This window comes from Mirounga angustirostris, unplaced genomic scaffold (assembly GCF_029215605.1).
Source record: "Mirounga angustirostris isolate CCGP_5_RB_7025 unplaced genomic scaffold, mMirAng1.0.hap1 SCAF_1, whole genome shotgun sequence".
Classification (NCBI taxonomy): Eukaryota; Metazoa; Chordata; class Mammalia; order Carnivora; family Phocidae; genus Mirounga; species Mirounga angustirostris.
This window is the reverse complement of record NW_026991709.1, coordinates 165369691-165390681: the sequence shown is the minus strand read 5'-3', so window position 1 is coordinate 165390681 and position 20991 is coordinate 165369691. Positions and strand designations below refer to the sequence as shown.

General features: G+C 38.1%; 1 protein-coding gene across 20 annotated transcripts in view; it reads left to right on the top strand.

Annotated features, from left to right (window-relative positions):
* The first annotated feature begins 225 nt into the window (after positions 1 to 225).
* SETD5 (SET domain containing 5) overlaps positions 226 to 20991 on the top strand; it is a 103033-nt gene continuing 82267 nt past the window's right edge. For 18 of the 20 annotated variants that reach the window (XM_064593056.1, XM_045861911.3, XM_064593064.1 and 15 more), the window contains exon 1: positions 226 to 419. The gene's annotated coding sequence lies outside the window, so the exon portion shown is untranslated. Of the gene's footprint in view, positions 420 to 1177; positions 1201 to 10268; positions 10377 to 20991 lie in introns of those variants that run through there. The other 2 variants (XM_064593012.1, XM_064593016.1) reach the window with 2 other exon arrangements.

Sequence of the window (20991 nt, the reverse complement as noted above, 5' to 3'; positions counted from 1 at the left end):
CCAATGGCGCGGCGGGAGGGGGCGTGTCCCGGGTGCCCCTGGCGCCGGCGCTGGGAATCCCCGTGCGGTCAGTGGCGTTTCCGCTCGGGCAGCGGGCTGAGTGAGCTGCCGCCGCCGCCGCCGCCGCCGCCGCCGGGGGAGGGGCGGCCGCCGCCCGCCTGCGCTGAGAGACTCACGCAGCCCCAGTCCCGCCAGTCCGCCAACACTGTAGTGCCAGCCCCCCCTCCTTCCCTGACCCTTCCCCCTCCCCGCCTTTGGCTCGCTCCGCCTTTCTGCCCCCCACCCCCACTTCACGGGCACGGGCCATTCCCGGCCAGGAAACGCCGTGGCGCCGCGTTGGGCCTAACTCGAGTCCTGCTGCCTCCCGGGAGTGCTGTGCGCCGCAGCCCGGGCCCAGGCCCGGCAGCGCCTGGGACAAGGTAAGGGTCCGACAGAAAAGAGAGACCTATCCTCACGACCGGGCCCTGGGGAAGGGTCACCTCCTCCGTCTCCCCGCGCTCGCTCTCGGGACGTGGGCCTGGCCCTCCCCAGGCTTTTCACAGGAGGATGCTGTCCCTTCTCATCCCCCTCGCTGCCCCCCACACACCACTGCACCCCTCTTTCCCAGGGAGAGAGGCCCCCTTCGTAATCTAGTCGACCCCACTACCCTTTTCATGCCTTTCCTGGGTCAGGACGCTTCCCCTCCCCCACGCCTCTTCACCCCTTTTCCTGGGAACTGCCTACTCCACGTTTACCTTTTACTTGAGGATAGGCCTTTCCCTGCCCTCCTGTAAAAATGCACAGGCATACTTTTTTTCCTTCTCCCCTAACCCCCACCCCCACCCCCTTTCGCGCGGCCTTGTGACAACTCTGATCTCTGGCGGGGGGGGGCCTCGATCCCCCCCCATAATGTTCCTGGACGCCTTCAGTCTCGTTCTTGGGTCCCCATCTCAGATGATTGCTGCTTTTCCCACACTAAAGACGTTACCTTCGCCACCCCCACTTCACATTCTTGGGCTCTCAGTGGCGTATGCCCCAGTATCTGAGATAGCCTCATTGAATTTGTAGGGTTCGAGCTTGGAGTTGAGCCAGATTGTGTCGTTTTTCCTGCCTTGGGCGTGGAGAGCGATCATTTGAGAACGTCTTTAAAAGCAGAAAAATTTACCCTTTATGAATTCCCTTTCCCTCTGCGTGGAAGCCAGGGATGTGAGGTGAATGGTGGTAAGAAAAAGCCCTGGTTTTATAAGTAGGTGAATCGCGTGAGAGGGAAAGTTGAACTGTTGGGAAAGCCCCTTCTATGCTAATTTATTCTATAGAGCGCCTTTGCTGGTCTCACTTCGTAGGAATAACTGGTCTTTCCCTTGGATACTGATGCTGCAGCCAGCTCTGCTGGTCTGGGTCAGGGGTGCGTGGATGACCTGCATTTTCTGCTTTCTCATGTTACTTGTGCAATGTGTTCACCAGTAACTCATTTCTTACCCAGAGCTCAGGGTTCCATTGGGCTTTGTCTGTACTTTAGTTCATTTCTCCAGTTTTCTCCGTGGTCATAGTACTGAAAGAGTCCCCAGGTTCTCTGCTAATTTCCTTTATAACTTGACTAAACAAGTTGCTTTTAAATGACATATTTGTGATCAAGGTCATATTTACATTTTTTGTTGTTGTTGGGCAGATGTTACATAGCTATACTTTTGATTGGGGAGGATCCAGCTGAGTTGAGTGTTTAGAGATTTTCAGGAGAATGTTTGTGTATCTTATTTGGGAAAATTTCTTGATGGTTAATTTTATGTCGTTAATGTTTTTAGGTCATTCTAAGAGAAAAGTTGTAAATGGTAATTTTAGATGTGTGGAATGTGGATGTGAGCTAGGAGTAAAGCAAGAATATTCACTTAATCAGAGGTTTCTGGGCCTCTTGGAGGACACAGGAGATTTTTTTTTATTGGATTTCTTCCAGTTTTCTCAGGAGGGTCATTAGTTTTCTTCTATAGCCCCAAATTCTGGCCCGTTATGGGATTAGAGTCTTCAAGGGTTACTCACACTGTCATTATGTATAGAAAAATGAATTATGTCCTTTGATAAGACAAGACACAAGGCTCTGTCTGTAGCTGCAAATTTAAATTTGACTATAAAGAGTGTTTTGAAAATCAGCCTTTTAAAGATGAAAACTTAATCTTCACTCCTAAATTGCTGGCTTAATTTAAAAATGGATATTTGGAATTTATTTGGTGAATTTGATTTTTTTAGTAAAAGGTCTTAGTTTAAAACTAAAAGGGTGACCTTAGGATTGTTTGTTTCTAAAAGCATAATTCCGGCCCTTCTGGCATGGAGCACTGGTCCAAAAAAAAGAAAAAAGAGTGTGTAAGGAGTGGGGGTGGGGTAAGGAGAAGGTTGTTCCTTTGGGTTGGATCACAGGGGTGAGTATACAAGGCAGCAGCAGCTGCTGGCTTTGGAGCTCTGGTTGCTACGTGAGAAGCTTGAGTAGTGCTGGCTGCTGTCTCCAGGGAAGGACAGCAGTGCAGCGTCCATTAATGCTGTTGGCTGCAGGGAGCTGCACTTAGGCGATGGCTGCTTCAGGACTAAGAAGAAACCTTGCTTTCCTGGGAATTTTGACTGCTGAGCTGGTTTGCATTTTATTGGTGGGGAGATGAGAGTTAGCAATTCATAACCTTCTACCCATTTAAGGATATCAGCATCTGGAAAATAGATCACAGTTAAAGACTTGTTTGGTTTTTGTTTTGGGGGGCAGATTTTCAGTTTTTATCTGAGGATTTGTGCTTGGATAGGTCTGAAAGTTCTGTTAGAGTCTTAATTTTTCAATCCATTTAAAACCAAAGTAATAAGAATTTAAGGATCTTCCAGAGAACCAGAATGGAAAAAATCAGTTCTTTTTCCTGCAACTGACAGGTTTCCTCCATCCCTTTAATTATTGAATTAATTTTGATATTTTGTTGTTTGTGTGCCTCCTTCCTTCTCTCCAGTTTTTAGGCCACATTTACCTTATTGAATAGATGTTTTACTAAACATATTACTACATTTGGAATTGTAAACTCTAAAAAGAACTCTTTTTGGAATGATTTCTAAATATAAATCTCCAAAGTATTTTTTTTATTTCTGTATTACTATAGACTTTTCTCGATTATATTATTTCTTTGGCGTTTGACCTATAAAATTGATTCATTATATATGTGTTGGATGTAGTCTTGTAAGATCACAAGGATGTATGTTTGGCCATGATCCATTTGAAATAAAGGATGGGCCAGAAGGAATATTCAGAAATCAAATAAGTCTAGAGTACAGGATACTTGAAAAGATAGCCTCTGAGCCCCTTATGTGGTCTACCCTTCCCCCACAGCTCTTGCACATTAGGCAGATCTTTGATTAGGCAGAACAGTTTGTTGAATATGGAAGTACTTGAAGGAAAACCACCACCCAAATATACCACCACTTACATAGTATCTAACAGATGTCAATGTGTTTTCTTCCCCCTACCCCTCCCAAGACTTTTGCATCCTATTTTTTTCCCCCAGAATTTTGATATTTTCAGTTTCATGTAAATGTACTTAAATCCCACAATCATCTATAATGTGTAATCTGACTCTGACATTTGTGGCAGGGAACCAAAAAGAATGGAAATGAGTTTTGTCATTCACAAATGTGGCTTGCATTGTTTCTCAGTGATACAAATAGACTAATGAAATAGAACCTTTAATGAATAATATTTTAGGTGGTTCTATTCTTATTAGTATTACATATAAAAGGTGCCATATCAAATAAAGATGGTTTCACTCGTACTCGCTGTTTAACATAGCTTAGATATAAATATAAATGTCTTTTTAAGTTATTACATAATATGAAAGTTACCTGATAAAATAATTGCTTTTTCACTTGTATTTTCTATTGTTTGGAACCCTTTGATCTTGATGTAATCATTTTCTGAAAGATCATAGAGGCCCTTTTCATAGGATTTATTTAACCAGTATGCTTGAAAATTTTTGTATCTTCTGATCCTGTTTTGTGTCTAGGAACTTAAATTCTTTCTGAACTTATTCTGGCCTTTCTAGTGGAGGGTTGACGTCTCATTTTTTGCTTTTGGACAGGAAAATAATATAGTGCAAAATGGAGATGTGCAGACAACCGCTTTTGCCTTATCCTCTTCGTGTTGAAATAACTTAATGAAACATGAGGCCATAGTTAACAACAATCATTGGATACATCTTATTATTGAAAATTGGATTATGATCTAGAATAAAATTTTCTTCTAATTTCTGGTTCAGCTGTGGTGATTTGTCAGCTCAGTCTGAAACTAAAAGGCTTAGCAGTGAATTTTACTTATCAAAAAACTTCCAGGTATTGAAAACTAAAACTTACTGATAAGGATATTTTCTTTAAGACAAAACTTACTCTGAACTCTGTAAAATGTGTAAGATAATGTATATTTAGTAATACAACTGGTAGTTATTTATAATTTGATTAAAAACATTCTCTCAGGAGTGCTTGGGTGGCTCAGTCGCTTAAGCTTCCTATTTGATTGATACCAGCTCAGGTCTGGATCTCAGGGTCGTGAGTTCAAGCCCCGCGTTCACATTGGGCTCCATGCTGGCTGTGGAATCTACTTGGGAAAAAACCCTTTCAGACGCACACTTATTTTGTGTAACGCATCTGTGATAGACAAGAATTGGTACCATTCCTTACTGCCCAAAATTCCAAAATATGTGATGAAATGGCACTTTGAACCTTTCACTTGCTGTAGCAATTAATCTCTCTTGTGGTAAAGATTCAGAGAAATTCATGAAAGATAGAATACCATTTCTTTCATTTATCAATATACATTTTATTAAATCATTTAGAATCTTATGAAAAGTGTCCTATTGTATATTCAGTTCTAAATTGATATCCAGTAATGGGGGGGGGGTTGCTGTTAGAAAGCATCACTTTAGAAAAAGCTCTTAACACTTTATGAAGGAAACCATGAGAGATGATAAACAATGACGCTAAATCTCAGCCTACTTTATAGTAACCTTCACTGAACAAGGAATATGTAATCCCATCCTGTCTCACTCAGTTTTTCCATCATAATTGATTTTGTTTACTGAATACCTCAGGGAGAGATGTAAGGGTCACATTAAGTATCTTTGATATAAACACAAGGAAAAAGAATTTTTTGCTTATTGGAATAGGATCTTCGTATTGTTAAAACACTAAGACTATTAGCGAGTTTTGCTTTATGTATATGAGTGTTGGTTTGGTCTAACCTCTTTCTCTTCTGTGCTTTTCTGTCTTCCTTGTAGTCTGAGAATTTTCGGAGTTTAGATGGCAAATTGAAGTAGTAAGAATCATTTCCTTAGCTATGTTGGTTATGTTTATACACCCAGACCTGGGGATACTCTTTGGCCTATGTTATGAATCATAAAATAAGCAGTGGATATAGGAATTTGTAAGAATTTGTTTCTGTCTGGGGATTCAAGTTTTTGATGTGCTACCTAATCAAGGGAGAATGACGAATTCCTTGCTGCTCTATTTGAAAAATAGATGGAAGCATGGGAGGAGCCTGAGACTTCTGCAGCAGGATTTGGTCTGAGTAGAAAAGGAAGATTTTTGTTTCAAATTGCCAGCTGCTTATGTCAGACTGACTCCCTTATTATGCTTTTAGTTGGCCTGTCAATATGGCCAAACAGCTAGATAAGTGCGGGGCAGGACAAAGGGCTCTTTACACAGCGGGGAGGCAGTGTTGCTGGGGGAGGGGCAAGAGGTAGGAAAGGCAGGAGGAGGAGGTTCTTTTCCCTGGGAGATTATTCAGTTTGGCATACAATTAAAGAAATCATTTATAGTTCCCACTCGAGCATTGAATTTGTGCCAACTATATACTCTTAACCCCAAATTTAGTATATCCCTGAATATAATAGGGTAGGGACCCATTGCCTCCTCCAAAGAAAAATAAAAAACTAAAGCTTTGTATAGGTTAAAAGAAAACAAATCCTATGCCCTCCACCCTCCTAAATACAAGTCACCTCCTGAGGAAACCAGTTCTAGAGCATCTGACAGCTGAATTCTCATTAAGAAATGGAAAAGAATATTTTATCTGCATAAAACTTTTATGTTTCAATATATATATTATTTAGATTGGGATTAGGCCAGAATAGGTAGAATAATTTGTTTAGCTTTGTGAAAGAGTTGCGTACTGTTAGCTCCAATTTTATTTTGTTTTATTTTTTAAGATTTTGTTTAATCTCTACACCCAGCGTGGGTCTTGAACTCACAACCCCAAGATCAAGAGTCACATGCTCTACCTACAAGCCAGCCAGGTGCCCCTGTTAGCTCCAGTTTTAGACCAGTAATATGGAGAACACCCTGCAGGATATGTGTGTTGGATTGCCATCATATAAAATGCTAACTGAAAAAAGGCTACTTGTCTCATCCCTACTTTCTGGAGAACTTGATATTCCCTGGAAATTACTCCCAAGGTGCCCTCCCCCCTTTTTAGGTTAGGCACAACCTAGTTTGATACATTTGTACTCAGCTCCCAGCAGAAAGTGGGGTGGTTGCATCTAGCTTATTAGAATAATATGAATCATGGAGTTGGAAGAGATTTGTCAGTTACCTGGCCCTTTAAGCAAAATCACAATGAAATATTTCAAAGTTTGGCCCCTTTTTGAAGTTTTCGTTAAAATGTTAAACCAGTCAGTGTCCTAAATAGTATTTTTAGTTAGTTTTATTTATTTATTTTTTTAAGATTTTATTTTTAAGTAATCTGCACCCATGGTGGGGCTGGAACCCACAACCCTGAGATCAAGAGTGCATGCTCCACTGACTGAGCCACCCAGGCGCCCCTATTTTTAGTTACCTTTAAAATAAAAGTCAAGGGGCGCCTGGGTGGCTCAGTCGTTAGGCATCTGCCTTTGGCTCAGGTCATGATCCCAGGGTCCTGGGATCGAGCCCCGCATCGCCATCAGGCTCTCTGCTCAGCGGGAAGTCTGCTGTTCCCTCTCCCACTCCCCCTCCTTGTGTTCCCTCTCTCTCTATCTCTTTCTCTCTGTCAAATAAATAAATAAAATCTTTAAAATAAAATGTCAAAAAGTACATGTATGCCAGTTCCTTTAAAAAAATATGTATAAAAGAAGTGCATTCACATTACAAATTAAATAGCAGTTATTTGGATTTAAAAAGATTCTTTTATAAAGAAGTATATGCTAAGGTTCTTTTAAATGCTTAATATACTTTAAGAGAATTTGATTTTTGGAGATAATTGGTTTGAACTCAGTTTTCCAAGAGTATATCTGTTAACTTGCATTGAGGTACCACCTGTATTACAATGTTAAAGCTTTGCCTTCTATCCAAACTGTGCAGGAGATGGTAAAGGGAACTGGAATGCTAACTTTTGCTCATGGTTTTGGACCTTGTGACTCTTAGCAAAGAAGAGATGTTTTAACTTAATAGAATAACTAGAAAAAATGGTCTTTAATGCACATTCTAATATTAAGCAAACCTGATCGTTTTGTGTCATTTCCCTCTGTAAAAGAAAGATACATGTATTACCCACTTATCATTATATTGTTATGTGTAATGGTTTTTGCAGTAATGATATAATGTTTTGACCTGAAAAGGGAAATTTGAGAGACTAATTATTATTGCCATTAGTTAGAAGGTTTTTTTATTAGTGAAATAGCAACAACATGAAGTTCAGTGAGCTATATTTTATATTACCATAAAAATTTAGGGTACTCATTTCTTCTCTTTATAATTCGCTCACGTGGATTATTTCCATAGATTTGTGGCACTAAAATAGAAGCCATCTAGTTCAAAACCTGGCCTCCATTCCACATCGTTTTCTCTACATGCACAACATTGCTAGCATTAGAGTAAACATCCTTTCACACACATGTGCATGTACACACACACTCCTCTTCCCAAATAACTAGAAATCTCTTCATCTTGGGTTCTTCTGCTACTATTACCTGAATCTTGCCAGAGGCCCTAAAAGGTTTGGGATGGGGGGAGGGGCAAATTTTGATCCCAGAGGTTTTGATAACTGCTTTGGTTCCCGAAACAGCTAATTTGAGTTCCAGTGAGACCTCACCAGCAGTAGACGGGAATGGAGGTGAAACACAGCACTGTACCTCATCTTGCCTGTGCAGCTGCTCCACCTTATTTCCTGCTATTATTATCCCACAACGGCTCTCCCCAGCAAAAAAGAAACTAGGACAAAGAGGGAAAATTGTATGGGCTCATAGGATTTTTTATTATGGTTAGGTTGTGGCTTTGTTTATATGTATTTAAATACAAAGTTAATTTGTCTTTAAGTCAGTAGTGAAAGAGATTTTATAACTTCGGTATCTTCCACTTAATAAACCATTTCAGATTCTTAGCCTTACAGGGGAAAAAAAAATGTTTTTAAGCATACTTAATTTTCATTGGCTGTTCACACAATCATTATTACCACCAGATGCCACCTCAAGTATTAACTTGAAGAAAGGGAGAAATCTCTTCTGTGGATAATGTTTGCAGTTTTATTGGGAATTACTTATTTGTGTTAACATAGACCTATGACTAAAATAAGGTTAAAAAGTTAAACCTTTATATATGTTTGTCTCTTTACCTTAGTGGAGGTGAAATTAATTGTTTGCATACAAATTTTTCATCCTTCAGGTTCTTTCTTCAAGCTGCATAATTTATTTTCTTCAAGTCTTCTCTTTCCCATATCACCACCCCAAACAAGAAATTTTATTTTTATCATTTATATTGTCTTCTGATGCTGTTTTCTTCTCCCCACTCCTGAAATATGAAGAGTCAAATAAAACCCAGTAATCTAATAAGTTGTGTGTACTGCTGAGTATAGTAAGGGATTATTTCATAACTCTTAGAAATTATGATCTGGTTAGGATGTTCTCGTATCATGTTAGCATATTTTGTAATGTTAACATGTTAATTTTAACATATGTCCATATGGATCTCATTGTTTGATATTTGCACCCATTGTTTGTCATTTTGTAGGAGGTTGTTGTGGTCGTGTTCCCCCTCCCCCCTCTGGTCTCCATGGTTTTTTATTCCTGCCCTCTTACAATCTTTGGCCTATGTTGGAAAATTCTATTTCTTTCTGCCAACCTCAGTGCATGCCACAACACATACAATTTGTACTCTCACATCTTTGTGAAGGAGGATGATTTCTAGTTAATAAGCAACTGTTAGGGCATTCCCAGTATCCAAGGAAGGTTTTAAATGGAAGGACCTGTTGGCAATTAGACTGCCTCTGCATTTATGTTACATTTTCCTTAGGCTGTTGAGAGTTGACTTGTTTTGTATGAGAAACCAGACAGAAAGGAAGAGGTTACTTAAAAAATAAATGTTTATTATGATAAAGTTTGGGTTAGAATCTAAAGGGCACTTTTTAAAACTTTATTTTAGTTCTAAAGACAAAAGAGTTTAATTTCCTAAAATAGAACAAAGAAAAAAGGGCTTTCAGGGCAGTATGATTGATTGCATGCCGAATGTAGCATTAGATTGTTGTATGAATGCATACATTTTTATTTTCTCAGTTTCTGTGGTGCAAATTACTGTGGCCATACAAATTAAATGTCTTTATGCCCACAGCCTGAAAACTATTAAGTGAAATGACAAATAAATAACAGGAAGGTCTGAGGAAAATGTAGAAGCAAGTCCAAATTTTTGAAGTCTCTTTTTAATTATTTTTGTTCTCGCCGGACATACTTAGTTTTATTTATGGCAATTAGAACTTTAATGTCATAGCCTAGTAATAGAACAAAATAAGGGTAGGTTGACACGGTGTTAGTGCATGTTTTAGAATGAGACTAAAATTGTTTCATATTGTTACATATTTTCATATTTAGGCTATTTTTATTGAAAAAGTTTACCCAATATTTGAAAACCTATGAATGGCATAAAATACAGGTTAAATGGGTAGTCATATTATTGGTGGCTCATTATATAAGCAATAGTAAAACCAGATATTTACTAAAAATCCCCAAAACAAAATTAGGCTAGCATCACTTATGGAGCTTTGAATTTACCGTAGCCAAACTACTTAGAACAAAACAAGTAGGTAATAATGCCAACCCCAAGGCTCTTACTTTGGAGCCTCGGCTGGTTGACCTGACCCAGATGTTTTTACCTCTTCCTAACTTAACTCCTAGGTCACTAAGATTTGAAGTGTTACTGGGAATAAGGTATCTGTTCATCAACTGAGTAGAAGTCTTAGCCGGCCATGTGGAGGCCCATGGGAAGACCTGTATTTTAAGAGAAGCAAAGCTCTTGAGTAAGTGTAACTTTTCCCTCCATAGTTTGTCATGGATAGTTGATATGAAAAGGAATGGCTTGAAGCTTGTAGAATAAACTGAGCAACAAGAAGAGACACAGACATCCCACTTTATGAATTAACTATGTGCCAGGTAAGAAAGAGGGAAAAAAATTTTATAGACTACTTTAGTTTTTCTAAACTTTATAATATTAGGAATGTGTTTCTTTGGAAAATCATTACTCAGAGGACTGAGTTGAATATCTTTTGTGAAAACAGTAAAAAAATAAATTTAAACTTTTATAGATAGAGTGTATGTCTCAATTTCCCTTCACAGTCCTGGTTTACGCCTACCACATAATTAGTAATAGCCCCCCTTTCACTCTCAAAAATGTCCTAGTTTGGACCATAAATTATATGCTTGCCCTAATTATAGAGGATTGTGGAACTTTTCTTGACTACATAGCAACCCAATTTTCTTTTTTCTTTTTTTTTTTTTTAATTTTTTTTTTAAGATTTTTATTTATTTGCGAGAGAGAGAATGAGAGACAGAGAGCATGAGAGGGAGGAGGGTCAGAGGGAGAAGCAGACTCCCTGCTGAGCAGGGAGCCCGATGCGGGACTCCATCCCGGGACTCCAGGATCATGACCTGAGCCGAAGGCAGTCGCTTAACCAACTGAGCCACCCAGGCGCCCAACCCAATTTTCTTTTATATAGCTCTTTGATTCTCCTCTCTGCTAGCATTTATCTGTTGGCCTGTCTGAACCCCTGTTTCCACCTGAGCAGTTCTTGGAACACCTTTCTTTTCCTTTTAGTTGTTGGTGAGAGAGGGGATATATACAGATTTGATAATTACAAATACAATAAAATAGAGGGAAAAGAAAAATGGATTCCTTTTGGCTTTTATTTAAACCATTCCATTTGGGGGTGTCTGGGTGGCTCAATCGGTTAAGCATCTGCCTTCGGCTCAGGTCGTGATCTCACGGTCCTGGGATCAAGCCCCACATTGGGCTCCCTGCTTGGTGGGGAGTCTGCTCTCCCTCTGCCCCCCCCCCCCAGCGTGTAGGCTCCCCCCTCTCAAATGAATAAATAAATCTTTTTTTTTAAAGATTTTTAAATTTTTATTTATTTGACAGAGAAACAGCAAGAGAGGGAACACAAGCAGGGGGAGAGGGAGAAGCAGGCTTCCTGCGGAGCAGGGATCCCGATGCGGGGCTCGATCCCAGGACCCTGGGATCATGATCTGAGCCAAAGGCAGATGCTTAATGACTGAGCCACCCAGGTGCCCCTCAAATGAATAAATAAATCTTTTAAAAAAATAAATCATTCCATTTGATAGGGATAAGGTCTGTACATTGCATTGGTTTGATAAATTTGTCTTTCTAGTTCATAGATTCTCTTTCTTTTTTATATGTAATATATTTGTTAAATTTACCATTGTGTAAAGAGTTCCTACTCTTTGGATGTTGGAGGTTGCATCTCCATGGTGTCATTTAACATGTTCTATTAGATGACCACCCCGTCCATATTTCATGTAAATTAGTTATTAGATGGATTGCAAGTATACTTTATAATAGTACTGTGTACTTCCATTAGGAGTTACATAACATAGGTACACCTGGGTGGCTCAGTTAAGTGTCAGCTCTTGATTTGGGCTCAGGTCATGATCTCTCAGTGTCCTGGGATTGAGCCGGGTGCATGGGGCTCTGAGCTCAGCAGGGAGTCAGCTCGAGGATTCTCTCTTCTCTCTTCCTGCTCAAGTGCGCTCGCTCTCAAATTCTCCCTCTGGCAGTCTCTTTGCTCTTTCTCTCTCAAATAAATCTTTTTTTAAAAAAGTTACATAATATCTACCTATGTGATGTTAAGCTACTGTTGGTATTCATCACGTGGTTCAGCCATTCTTAAACTTTATGCTCCTAAATACTGAAAGCCCCAAAGAGATTCAAGGATTATATCGAGATTTACCAGATTAGAAATTGAAACAGAAAAATTTTTAATTATCAACTAATTTTAAAATAATGGTAACAAATCCCGCTAAAATAAATGACATTACTTTTATGAAAAAAACAAAAAAAGAATATATTTCCAAAATTTTTTAAAAGTGGCATTGTTTTACATCTTTGCAAATCTCTTCAGTTTCTGACTTAATAGAAGACAGCTGCTTTCTCACAGCTGCTTCTGCATTTAATTTGTTGTGATAAGTTGTTTTGGTTGAAGACTGAAGAAAAGCTGGCCTCACATTGATAAGTAATTGAAAAGACAAAGACTGCACATACCCCTGAAAGAATCTTAGGAACTTCAGCAGTTCTCAAACCACACATTGAGAACAATGGGCCTAGATCCATTATTTCCTTTATGGTTGCAAAGTGCTGATATTTTATCACTACCTCATTTATTTTCTCTAGTACTCCCTCTTGTATATTTGGTTATCCTGTGGTACATTTTGAATGCAAAAGGCAAGATCAGTGTTTGTTTTTTCCCCCTTAACAGTTTTCAAAATAATGGGTTGGTAACCTAGCAGCCTCCATAGGTGATCAGTGAAGTGTTATTATTGTGTACTTATGGTCTGAAATATGTTTGATATGTGTCAGTATCAAACTAATACTAAACAGTATTAGTAGATACTGTTTTGTTTTGTTTGCAGTTATTATTTTTGACATTCAAATTGTCCCACATTTGGCTGTTGTCTTTTAAGCCCTTTTTACTCATTCTCAATTGTTTCCTGGCTTATTTTTGTGATTGGTTCCCTTCTAGTATGACAGGATGTTCCAGGATCATTTTGTACATTTCCTGCCCAAACCTGGAATTACTCATTTCTGCAACACACTGGTTTCTTTTGGGGGGAATGGTACCTAGAGACCACAGTGTGGGTGCTAGGAGTGTTCATTGCTCTTGGGTTGGTCCTTGTTTCTAGATCTTTTCAATGAACAGGACCAGTTGTTGGTATTTGGTAACTTTTATTTGGAATTCAATACTACATAATTTTTTATATAAGTCTAACTTCTTTTCCCCATTCCCCAAATCCCAGTTTCCACTAACACCAGTGCCATTACTCTTTGCTTTGTCCCACATTGCACACAAAACAGTTTTAGAACACTCAAACAATATGATCACTAGAAAGTGAGTTTGTTTATATATACCGTTTTTTTTTTTTTAAGGATATATCCCTCTAAGGATATACCATCAAATGTTTTAAAGTCACTTGGAATAATTTTTTTCTAGGTGGCTATGCCACCAACTTGATACACAGTGTGGTTAGTTTGTTTCAACTAAATCTCAGATTTTTCAGGGATTACTTTTGTTTTATTATTACGTAAAATAGCATTACTAAGTGAAGTGTACAAATCTGCATGTAGTCAGGGAAATCTGGCTTACAGTCTTTTCCACCCTGTTCTCTTCCTGTCCCTATATGTAAGACTTGACAGATTCATCGTGAATATTTAAAGTGATTTTGTCATAGTATTTCTATTATAACACAAAAATCAATTTACTAAACCTATATGCTTCTAGATTTTTCAGTAACTAATAATTATTTTTAGTCCATGGAGGAGGATCGTGGACTTTTCTGTTCTTCTAGGAACCAGAATTTCTTGCCTTAATATATATAATTCAAGATAAGAAACTTCCTTTCTCTAGTAAAAATGATCTCTCTTGAAATGCTAGATCATTTTCCATTTGTCTCTGATGATTTCGAGTACTTAAACCTGGGTACCACTTGGGACACTGGTGCTACTTGTAGTAGAAAGCTGATCAATTAACATTCTTTGAATGGTTCCCTCTTAGACCTAAAAATATATAGTATCTTAGAAAGGATGTTATCCACTCTTCAACGTTGTCATTTAAAATTCAAATTATTTGATTTTATAAGTCTTAAATATTAAATCTTTTAAAATCATAAACCTGTTGAATGTGAACTCTAGTTTATCCTTTTGAACTATAATACCTAAAAGAAGTAACATTATCATATTTCAGCAATGTGTGTCACATTATAATATACTTATAGGCTAAAAAATACTAAATCAGGATATGTCAAATGGTAAAGCAATAGTGATTAAAAGTATGAAGGTTCTAAAATTGGATAGACCAAGGTTCAGAATCTGGTTTGCTGTTTTCTTGCTTTTAGCCTTGGACAAGATTCTTAACTTTGCTGTTTCTTGCTTTTAGCCTTGGACAAGATTCTTAACTTCGTGAGTTTCTCTAGCTAAATAGGAGTAGTACATTACTCATAAAGTTGTTGTGGGCATTTCATGAGCTAATGCATGTAAAGTGATTGAAGAAACCGTGGTTTGTATAAAATAAGCATCCAATAAATGTTAGCTTTTACTTTGGGAGTTGTTATTGTTACGAATATTTGATCGATTCTGTAAACTTTATCTTCACCTTGGGATAAGCAATGCTTTCATGCTGTAATAGAGCACCTAATTTTCATGATTCCATTGGTTATATGCAAAGAATTAACTGGTTAGCAAAGGAATAATTGGTGTGCAGCTGAAATTTGTTTGAGGCTTCTGACTTGACAAACGTACTGGTATTTATAATATAAATATCACATAAAGAAATTTATGCTAGAAAAGGGAGCTCTAAAGAAACAAAGGTTTTCAGGATCCAAGGTCCTTTTCAGACATTAGTAGATACTGTTTTGTTTGAAGTGGCTTTAGTGGCACATATGCTGACCAGAATTAAAGGAATTTTTTACCTTTAGAATTTCAAGATACATCTTACGTTTTCAGATAAAGCTGTGTACCAGCAGATTGCTCATAAATTCTGCTGTTTAGGATTGTGTATGTTGTGTTTTTAATCTTTATTGAGATATAATCAACAAATAAAATTGTACTATATTGTATACAACATGATGATTTGATACACATAATTCTACATTGTGAGAGGATTCCAACAGTTGAGTTAATTAACACATTGATCCCTCACATATGTACCCCCGCTTTTTGGGGGATGGTGAGAAACTTTAAGTTTTGATCTCTTAGCAAATTTCAACTTTGCAATATAGTACTGTCAACTATGGTCACTGTTTGAATACATTATCTAATATCTATATTAGATCCTCAGACCTTATTCATCTCTATAACTGGAAGTTTGTACCCTTTTACCAATCTCTCCCCATTTCTCCTACACCCCAGTCTGACACCCACCATTCTACTCTGATTCAATGAGTTCAATTTCTTCTTCTTTTTTTCTTTTTTTTTTTAACAAATCCACATGTAAGTGATGCTATGCAGTATATTTCTTTCTCTGTCTGGCTTATTTCACGAAGCATAATGCTCCCCGGGTTTATTCATGTCGTCACAAATAACAGGATTTCCTTCTTTTTTATGGCTGAGTAATATTCCACTGTAGTAAATAGATAAGTATCATATTTTTTAATTCATTCATCCTTTGACAGACCCTTAGGTTTTTTCCATACCATGGCTTTTGTGAATAATGCTGCTGTGAACATGGGAGCACAGGTATCTCTTCAAGATAGTGATTTTGTTTCCTTTGGCTGTATTCCCAGAAATGGGATTGCTGGATCATATGGTAGTTCTATTTTTAATTTCTTGGGGAACCTCCATACTATTTTCCATAATGACTGTACCAGCTTACATTCCCACCAACAGTGTACAACGGTTCCTTTTTTCCTGCATCCTCACCAGCTTTTGTTATCTCTTGTTTGATAATAGCCATCCTAAAAGGTGTGAGGTGATATCTCATGGTTTTGAATTGCATTTCCTTGATGATAAGTGATGTTGAGCACCTTTTCAAGGAGCTGTTGGCCATTTTTAGGTCGTATTTGGGAAAATGTCTATTCAGGTCCTTTGCCCATTTTTTAATTGGGTTTAGTTGATGGTTGGTTTTTTTGTGCTATTGAGTTGTAAAGATTTTGGGCAGGGGGAGTTGTGTGAGTTTCTTACGTATTTTTGTTACCAACCCCTTATCAGATATGTGGTTTGCAAATATTTTCTCTCATTCCATAGGTTGCCTTCTTATTTTGTTGATGGTTTCCTTTTCCATGCAGAAGGTTTTAGTTTGATGTAATCCTACTTGTTTATTTTTTATTTTGTTGCCCTTGTTTTCAGTGTTGAATCCCAAAATCATTGACGAGATCAATGACAAGAATCCTGCACTCTATGTTTTCTTCTAGGAGTTATACAGTTTTAGATCTTAGATTCAAGTTTAATGCATTTTGAGTTGATTTCTTTGTATGGTATAGGATAGGGGTCTAGTTTCATTCTTTTGCATATGGATTTTCAGTTTTCCCAGCGCCACTTATTGAAGAAACTGTCCTTTCTCCATTGTATATTCTCGGTGCCTTTGCTGAAAATTAGTTGCCTATATATATATGGACTTATTTCTGGGCTCTCATTTCTGTTCCATTGATGAATGTGTCTGCTTTTATGCCAATACCGTACTTTTTGATAACTACAACTTTGTCATAGAGTTTCAAGTCCAGAATTATGCTGCCTCCAGCTTTGTTGTTCTTTTTCAAGACTGTTTTGGCTATTCAGAGCCTTTAGTGGTTCCACAGAAGGAATTTCGGGATTTTTTTTTTCTATTACTGTGAAAAATGCCATTGGAATTTTGAAGGGTATTGCATTGAATCTGTAGATCACTTTGGATAGTATGGACATTTTAAAAGTATTGATTCTTCCAATCTATGAGCATGGACTATTTTTCCATTCATTTGTGTCTTCAATTTCTTTTATCAATGTTTTATAGTTTTCATTATACAGATCTTTTACTTCGGTGGTTAAATTTATTGCTAAATTAATTAATTAATTTGATGCTATTGCAATTGGGATTGTTTTCCTAGTTTCTCTTTCCTGTAGTTTGTTAGTGCATAGAACAACTGATCTTTGTACTGATTTTGTATCCTGCAGCTTGTTTATACGTTTACAGCTGTTATTTATTTATTAACAGCTTTTTGGTGGAATCTTAAGGGTTTTCTAGATAGGATACCATGTCATCTGCAAACAGACAATTTTACTTCTTTTTTTATTTGGATGCCTTTTATTTCTTTTTCTTGTCTAATTACTCTGGTTAGGACTTCCCAGTGCTATTTTAAATAAAAGTGACAAGAGGTAGACATCTTTGTCTTGTTCCTGATCTTAAAGGAAAAGCTTTCAGCTTTTCACTGTTGACTATGATGTTAGCTGCAGGCTTGTCCTGTATGGCCTTCATTATGTTGAGGTACATTTCATCTGCACCTAATTTGTTGAGAGTTCTTTTTATCATGAAAGGATATTAAATTTTGTCAAGTGCATCTATAGAAATGATCATATTATTTTTATTCTTCACTTTGTTGATGTGGTGTATCACATTTATTGATTTGGATAGTTGAACCATCCTTGTATCCCAGAAATAAATCTTAATCATGGTGTATAATCCTTTAATGTATTGTTGAATTCAGTTTGTGAATATTCTGTTGAGGATTTTGCATCTGTGTTCATCAGGGATATTGGCTTGTGGTGGTCTTGCTTTGGTATCAGGGTAATGCTAGCCTCGCAAATGAGTTTGAAAGTGTTCCTTTCAAAAAACACCAAAAAGTGTTTTTTAAATATTTCAGGATTAGAGTGATTGAGGAGTGCCAAAATGAATTCAGATTGGCTGACAATATTTTAAGATAGAAAGAGGAATGGGAGTTCTAGGAAAGGACAAAATGATGGGCTAAAGTTATTTTCTTCCTTCCCCCCGAAAACAAAACAGGAACTAAAATGCACACGTTTTCTTTTTTAAAAGAATCTACCTTTCAGAGATACATGCTGAAATATAGATGAAATGATACATTGCTGGTGTTTGCTTTAGAATGGAGGAGAGGTAATAGATGAAACAAGATTAAGAGTTGGTAATTATTGAAACAGTGATGAAGAAAGGATGTTATTTATAAAACTTTACTTTTATACTTGTTCGAAATTTTTCACAATAAAATCTTTTACAGTTTAAAATAAAAGTATCTGTAGACTTGGTTGTGGGCCTTGGTAAAGCTGACTTAGTAAACACACTCAGATGTTTCATCTCTCCCCAGTAGTATTACTAGCCCTCTGAGCCCCATTCCTCTTGTGACTATCACATGATATTTCCAGTCAACAGAAGAATAGAATAGTTACGTAGACATATAATGACTTTGTACTAAAAGGATATAATATGTTTTAAAGAAGTCTACAGATTCTGGAAATCATTCCCGAGAGGAAGATTGAGGGAACAATTGGGTAAATTAACAGTATATTCAGTATACAATAGATTTCATTTTATGAGATGGTTGAATTTCTGAAAAGATACCCTGTGTATATTAGGTTAATGTCAAAGAGTCAAGATTTCTCTGGGCGCTTGGGTGGCTCGGTTGGTTAAGCGTCCGACTCTTAGTTTAGGTCTCGATCTCAGGGTCGTGAGTTCACGCCTCGTGTTGGTCTCCACACTGGGCATGGAGCCTGCTTAAAAAAAAAAAAAAACAGTCACGCTTTCTCTAAGAAAACTGATGGGATATTTTGAGTTTACTCAGTGACTATTAGCAAATCTTACTGTTGGTGGACTTGGCAAGTTACTAATAAGACTCAAACTGTGGCTTCCTCTCTATCATTTTATACTGTCGTGGCCTTGGGAGCCACAAAATGGCTCCTGTTTACTTCTTTAATAGTGTAACCCTACATATCAAAAGTGGTAGGTACCTACAATGTGCCGGGTATCTTGCTAGGTTCTCTAATGAATGCCATCTCACTTAATTCTCAAAATAGTGCAATGGAGTCATTTACAATGAACGAATTGAATCAGAGTGATCACACAGCCAGTAACAGGATGAGTCAAGTCCTCATGATTCCAAGATCTTTTCGTTATACTATATTACCTATTTTACTTAAGGAGCCTTCTGTCTCCACTAGTATAATCTGCCCTTTCCTCTGAACATTGGGTATTGCTACTTTTCTGTAGTTTTGATCTTTTTTTCTTTAGGATCCTCTGCCAGAATTGGATGGGGCTCCTGGATCTGGATAGAGAAAGGAAATGGATGGGTTTTAACTGGCTATCCCTTACGACAGTGATTATAAGTTCTGGCTTCCTTGATATTAAAAAAAAAATTAATAGGCCTCTTTCAGTCACCCACAGCTTGCCATTCAGTCAGTTATAGGCTTTCTTTATTAAAGTGGCTGCAGTTCAGGAAAGTGTATAGAGCCAGAGGCCTATGAATCCCTAGAATTTTGACCTCAAGTTTCATTTTTCTAAGGAAAAGGTTCATAGTCTTAATCAGATTTTCACAAAATTGGTCATCTGTCTTCCAAAGAAAAGATTAAGAACTACAGATACCCTAGCATTTGGTTCCTAAGAGAGAAAGATAGGAGACTTATTTTGTTCTTCTTCAGCCTGAAAAGGTTGCCCCCCCCCCTTTGATCTACTGGCCCAAACAGCAGACCACCACAAAGCCCACCTATGAATGTGCTGGTTTTCTTATAAAGAAATAATCTGTGAGGGACGCCTGGGTGGCTCAGTCATTAAGCATCTGCCTTTGGCTCAGGTCATGATCTCAGGGTACTGGGATAGAGCCCCACATTGGGCGCCCTGCTGGGCGGGAAGCCTGCTTCTCCCTCTCCCAACCCCCTGCTTGTGTTCCCTCTCTCGCTATGTCTCTGTCAAATCTTTAAAAAAAAAAAAAAAAAAGAATATGAATTCATAATTTTGCTACTAAGAGATTAAAACCTTAGTTTTACTTGTATCATCTTGGCATAGATGCACACTCAGTTGTGCTTGGTAAACTCAGTTTTTTCCAAAAGAAAAGAGTTTTTTTTTCTTTAAAGATTTTATTCATTTGCCAGAGAGAGAGAGTGCAGATAAACAAGGGGAGCTGCAGGGAGGGGGAGAAGCAGGCTCCCTGCTGAGCAGGGACCTCAGGATCATGAGCCCAGCTGAAGGCAGACACTCAACCAAATGAGCCACCCAGGAGCCCCAAAAAGACTTTTTTAAAAGGAAATCAATGGAAGGTATTAATAACAGGTCTAGAAGTCACAAGACTTCTAAAAGAATTTGTATTTCAGTTGAATAAGGAATGGTGACAAGCAGCACCCAAATGTGTTTTTAAAACTTTTTTGCTTTATAAATTAGTGTTTTTGTATTAAAATAAGCTGATAGCCAGATAAACATTCATTACAGGTCCCCTGAAAGAAGAAATTAGGCAGGTATTGTCTCCTTTGAACAGTTCACCAAAGCAGGATTGGTAGGAATTCATGTTTGCTCAAATAATAGCTAAGAAGTATTAAGTTTGAAATCAGCTAGAAAAACAGTAACAAGCTAGTTTATACCAGGGATCTTCTTCTTCTTCTTTTTTTTTTTTTTTTTTTTTTCTGAGAGAGAGAAGAGGGAGAGGGAGATCTGAGAGAATCCCAAGCAGGCTCCACACCCAGCTCAGAGCCTGATGTGGGGCTGGATCTCACAACCCTGAGATCATGACCTGAGACCGTCAACTGCAGATGCTCATCCAGCTGAGCATCCCAGGCGCCCCGCCCCCCCAGGATCAATTTTTGAATATTGATACTGGACCCAAGTGGGTTTCCTTCCTGCTTTTATATACAGATGGGTAAAGAGTTAAAACACGTTCTTGAATCTTAGTGGATTCTTAAGTCCTAAATTTGTTGAAGAGCCATGATTCGTTGTTGTTTTGTTTTCTGGTTGGTTGGTTGGTTGGTGTTTTGTTCAGTTTTGTTTTAGAATTTAGAGATGCGCCTGGGTTGCTCAGTGGTTAAGCGTCTGCCTTCGGCTCAGGTCATGATCTCAGGTCCTGGGATTGCGCCCCG